Genomic DNA, 6,023 nt, shown 5'->3' with positions numbered 1-6,023 from the left:
TAGTATGTAAACATGAACATTTATCAGACTTTAAAATGCTGAACAAAATATTTTCTCTTAGAATGCAGAACCAAAAAACTTGTTTTCACAATGCAAAATCAAAACATGTTACCAAAAATATAAGAGTGAAATTTTCAGAAAACATTCTTATTCAAAATTTCCTTGGCATAGCAAATCTGAAACATCATATCAGAACAAAATTACATTTTTAACCCCCGTGGTAGGGTTGCGCATTATGCGGAAAGCCAAGCAGAATATAAATTACCATGAATATCAAAGCGATTGCACTCAGAACAAAAAACCACTATTATATCATTTGGTGGGCCAAAGGTCACTATTATATCCCGTGACAGGGCTAGAGGTCACTATTGTATCCCGTGACAAGGACAGAGGTCACTATTGTATCCCGTGACAGGGTCAGAGGTCACTATTATGTCCTATGACAGGGCCACATATCAGAGCAAAACAGAATCAAAATTAGAATTAGAGTCAGAACAGAATCAGAGTTAGAACAGAATCAAAATCAAAATCAGAGTCAACAAAATCAGAATAAGAGTCAGAACAGAATTAGTAACAGAGTCAGAATAGAATCAAAATCATAGTCAGAACAAAATCAGAATCAAAGTCAGAACAGAATCAGAAAGTCATGCTAAAGGTTTTTCATATGCCACATCATATCAAAACAGAGTACTGAAATTCAGTTCATTTCACATTTTCCAAAACAGACTCAAAATATTTTCATGTCACATGCAAAAATTATCAATTTTCATATTCGCTCATATTTTCTGAGTTCAATAACATAATGCCAAAAATAAGTTAACGTCTACATCAGTCATGCAAGAAAATACTTTATTATTATACAGAATCTCATAAGTAATACAGAACAAATAACTAAGATCATTTAACATTTCTTTTCATAATACAACATGCACATTTTCAAAATTGACCTCAGTCAATTTTAGTTTTATGCAAAGTCTAGCATAAGAACTCCGCTTACCTGTACTTTTTAGCTTCTCTAAATTTCCTCACAACAGTGCCAAACGCATATCAATCATCACCTATAGAAAATTTATGTAATTTAAATAAATCTCCAATGAACAAATATCTTATATTTTCACCTGAAGTACCTATTTTAATTTCTCACTACTTAAAATTCTCTTAACTCTAAATATCATCACTTTCTAAATTTATCAATATCCACCATAATCAATGTCAAACTCAAAACACCGATATTTAAACTTGAAACAGCCAACCAAACTGCAGAAGATTTGTTAGTACAAAAATATATTTAAATTTGAAGAAATTCTTTGGAAAATTACTTACAGTGCTAAAATATAATTTTCGGAGGATTAAGGAGGTGCTAGAAGTGGCAGCACAGTAATGAAACAGTTAAGAAATGGACAAGGGCAATGGGTATAAAAAACTCAACTTTTAAATGGGAACAAACGAAGGCTTAGGATGGCTAGGGAAGGGCTTAGGGGTGTTGGTGAAGCTACTGGTGGTGGTGGTTGGTCGTTGGTGGTGGCGTGGGCAGCGATTGAAGGCCAAAACACCCAAATCGGAAATGGGGATGAAGGGGCTTCAATGGTGGCAGATCTGGGCTGGAGATGGGTGGGTTAGGTAACTGGGAGGCCGTCAGTGCTGTGGAGAAAAGATGGTGGCCAATGGAAGCGGCACGACGGTGCTAGAGCAAGAAAAACAGCTTGGCTTGATGTCGTGCGTGGAGGCTAACGGTGGCAAGGGAGGAGCTGAAAATGAAAGGGGAAGGTCAATGGCCGAATGGGAAGAAAATGAGAGGGGTGGTGTCGCTCACGAAAGGCACACAACGGTGCTGTGGGCAGACGATGAAAACGGACGAGGGAGAGGCGAGGGGGTGTGGCACGGGAGGAGAGAAGCAGAGGAAAAGAATGAGAAAAAGAAAAGAGAAGGAAAAGAAAAAGAGGAGAAAGGAAAAAAGAAAAAAGAAAAAGTGAGGGAAAGAAATTAGGTACAATCTTCACAACTTGGATAACAAAATTGATCCAACGAAAAGAATTTCAAAAAAGTATGCTGAATAAAATAATTTAAACGCAAAGACAAGTTAAAATAAAATAATAATAAAAATCCAACAATATAATAATTTTAAAGTCGAACATTGAGCTAATTTAAAGTAAAAAGCAATTTAAATGCACGTCATAATAAATTTCACAACTTAAAAATCATAAAATAAATGTAACGCCCCAAACCGGGGTGGTTTGGAGAATTACTACCTGTCACTTATAAATATGTCTCCCAACACATCTAAAAAAAAAAAAAAATGAAATCTCCAAAGACTTCTTAAGCAAAATTAATCTCATATCTTCTAAATAACCCATTTCAAACTCCACATAGTCTATAATGCATTAATAATAAATGAAGGGGTCCACAATCTTCCGGTGATGATAACATACCAAACTGATAAAACCATAGATTCTACTAAACCAAAGTATAATTAAATCTCAACATAATAAACTGATACATTTTAAGTCTCAATAAATCTAAACATCAAGAAGAACTTCAAACTCTTCTTCTCACAATGGTACCCTTAGGTACACGACCGTCTATCCATATCTAGCTAAGCTCCCATTTCTATTCCTGACCCCCAGTTGGGTCATCAATATCATCTGAAAAATAATGAAGATAAAGGGGGTGAGTTATCAACAACTTAGTAAGCAGAAAACCTATACTAGTGTGTAAACATGAGCCCTTTTTAGAAAGTTTGGTATGCAGAAACAAAACATTTTATTTTCATGTGCATTACTCAATACGTGTTATTAGAAAAATCAGAGCGACATTTCAACCTTTTCTTATTCATAAACCATTTCATATACAAGAACACTTTGGCATAACATAACTAAATATCTTCATCTTATCATATCATATCGTGTCATATTAGATACCATGTTTAACCCCCCTGGTAGGGTTGTGCTATCCCCGGTGGCCAAACCAGGCAGTATCATATTGTGAAACTTCCTATTTTTCAATCTCGGAGCCCCGAGTGTGCACACAGGAAAGAACACATAAAAGACCACTTTTTTCCAAAGTGGTTGCACTCATATCATATCATGTTGGTACCAACCATATCACGTGAACCAGTATCATCATATCAGAACCATATTCAGAATCAGAATAAAAATAGATAAGTATGCCAAAGGTTTTTCACATTCATATCATATCAAACCAAGTGTCGAACATATTCATATCATTTCCATTTGATCATAAACAAACCCAAATTATTTTATATTATACGTACAAAAATTCACAGATATCATATTCACTCTTTTGCACATTTCATATACGTGTCAAATGTTGCTCATGTCCACACTATTCATGCCAAGAAAAATTATTTTCCTCTTTCATTTAGATTTTCATGAGTGAATACAAAACACACATACTGAGGTCGTTTTCATATTTTCTTTTAAAAACATATCATGCATATTTTATAAACCAACCTCAGTTCATTTTCTTTATTTTTTTATGTAAATCTATCATAGGAATTCCGCTTACCTGACTCCTGTAGCGTATTATCTATACCTTGAATACGGTTTCTATCCGTCTTGTCACCTATTCATAAAAAAAATATAAATTAAATATTAAATTCCAACAACACAAAATTGGTCTTAGACAACTTAAGACTCAATTTCTAGACCATAATTCAGTAAGTTTAATCCAACTCAAACAACCAAATAACAATCTGGACAACCCACACTTCAACCCAAAATATTCTATACCAATCTCAGTATTGTCTAATACAAGCATCAAAACCAATGTTAACTCAAATCATCAATAACTCACACTTATTTCAGCAGCTCATAATCCCAAACAATCACCAACAATTAAACCAAAACAACACTACACATTGCACATTTCTTTCCGTTCACAACTCCACAACCAAAATCAAAACCCAACACTTCAAAATATTAAACTGCACTCGTCAAAAGAAAGTTCCCTTCTAAAAATTTCTAAAACACCAATCCAACAAAAAATCAACTCTTATTGCTCACGACAAAAAATACAATGAAGTGAAGACTTACGGGCTCAACGCTTAAGAGAAACAGAGTTAACTTCATACCCACTACACAACAATAAACACAAAGCGCAAGGGACGAACCAAAAGCCAACCACCAATCCACGGACTGCACTAACAAGGAAATAATTATTTTCAAACCATTTTGAGTAAGAGTAAAGGAGATTGAAATCTTAAAGGGGAAAAAGAGAAAACAAGAAATTTACCCGCAAGAAGAGCTCTTGGCAACTAAGATTGAAATCTTTGCTTTTACCCCAAAATGTAGTTCTGCAACTACTGGAACAAGAGGAACGCGTGAGGGAAAACACCCAAACTGCAGAAAATAATGGAGGGGCGCGGGAGAGAGAGAAACAGATTAAGAGGGAGAAACCGATTGGGAGGAGAACGAAATGGAGGAATTGCTATGCATTACCTTCAGATTCAAGCACTGACCCAACGAAAAAATCAGAGATGGAAACGGGAAGAAAATGTGTAACGTGAGAGAGAGATAGGGAGGGGGAACCAGAAAAAGAAAACTGAAAACGAAAGTGAGGGAGAAAGAAATCGGAAGGCTGAGGAAGAAAACTAAACTTACCCAAAACGGCGCTGTTTCCGCACTCTTCCAAGGAAAGGCTGGGCCTTTGTACGCGGGTCTGGGCGTCACAACAACCGGTTCTTACAATAAATCCAACAAAAAATCCTAGAAATTAACCTAAAATAAGAGAACCAACATTTAAAATAATTAAAATAATCATTCAATTAAAATACACTAAAATTCGGAAGTATCACACAAATTCTGCAGCGTACACGTTGGAGAGAATACTAAGATTTCTGGGCGCATATTCCATCTTTCCTCATATGGAACTCCACGTACCCATCTCCCTCTCTCCAACTAATTTTTTAGTTAATTTTTGTGTAATTGATTGTGGGAATTTGTTTTCGGTGGAATGGTTATGATGATTCGTGTCTGATAATTATGAAAATCCCTCAAGGTTGTTTAAACATTTAATTTGAAATTGCAAGACGAGTTTTAGAATTTCTTGGCTGAGAAGTCTGAGGGATTTTTCATAAATATGTTTAATTTGAGTAGTCTCTGACTCGGCCATGTCATCAAGGTCGTTCTGTATAATGCTAGAGATCATTTTTTGCCTTGGAATGCCGAGTTATAGCAATGGATTTTTCCTTTCAAATTCTTGAGAGAGCATTGCAAGAATGTGATAGTGATATGGATGCTACCATCAAGAGCCTGCATGAGCTTTGCCTGAATCTGCAGAGGGAAATTCAGGTTGTGCTGAAGAATCAGATATAGGTGTAGAGAAGGGTATTGTAACACCCCGGTCACGCACGGGTCGGAGAGTTACTTCCTAGCACTTAAACTCACATTCCAACAATATAAAAATAGACTCCAAATTTCAAATATCATAAAGAAAAATTTGATTCAAGCCACTATACATACATCATCTCACCCAAAGTCTCAAAATCTTGATCCTCAGCTGAACCATCAAAATATCTGAAAAATATTGTGGAGATAAGGGGTGAGTTATCAACAACTCAGTAAGCAGATAGCATATACTAGCATGTAAATATGAGTATTTATAATATGCAGAACAAGACATTTACTTTCAGAATGCAAAAACAAAACAACATATTTTCTTTCAGAATGTATAAACAAAACTTGTTACAAAACATCAGAGCGAAATTTTCAAATAAACAAACTTGTTCCCAAAAAGAAAGTCCTTTGGCATATCCAAACTGAAACATTATATTCATATCATCTCATAGCATCACATCCGGACAAATACCTTGTTTAACCCCCGTGGTAGGGTTATAAACCACCATTATACACGTGGCTGGGCCGTATACCATGTTTCACCCCCGTGGTAGGGTTATAAACCACCATTATACCCGTGGCTAGGCCGTTTTCTATGTTTCACCCCCGTGGTAGGGTTATAAACCACCATTATACCCGTGGCTGGGCCGTATACCATGTTTCACCCCC

At 35.8% G+C, this 6,023-nt stretch overlaps 1 long non-coding RNA gene across 2 annotated transcripts; it reads right to left on the bottom strand.

Moving 5' to 3' along the window:
• Positions 1–2,326: 2,326 nt before the first annotated feature.
• LOC108981549 lies at positions 2,327–4,595 on the bottom strand. 2 transcript variants are annotated; one of them, XR_001994570.2, is made up of 5 exons: positions 4,458–4,595; positions 4,252–4,358; positions 4,053–4,154; positions 3,526–3,582; positions 2,327–2,642 (listed from the first exon to the last, which is right to left on the bottom strand). It is a non-coding gene; the product is annotated as an uncharacterized LOC108981549 (long non-coding RNA). The 2 variants fall into 2 exon arrangements; XR_001994571.2 differs by having other exon boundaries at positions 4,252–4,321.
• Between the last annotated feature and the right edge of the window lie 1,428 nt (positions 4,596–6,023).

The sequence above is a fragment of the Juglans regia genome, chromosome 4 (assembly GCF_001411555.2).
Source record: "Juglans regia cultivar Chandler chromosome 4, Walnut 2.0, whole genome shotgun sequence".
NCBI lineage: Eukaryota > Viridiplantae > Streptophyta > Magnoliopsida > Fagales > Juglandaceae > Juglans > Juglans regia.
Note: the sequence above shows the minus strand (reverse complement) of the source record. Positions and strands in the feature narration are given on the sequence as shown.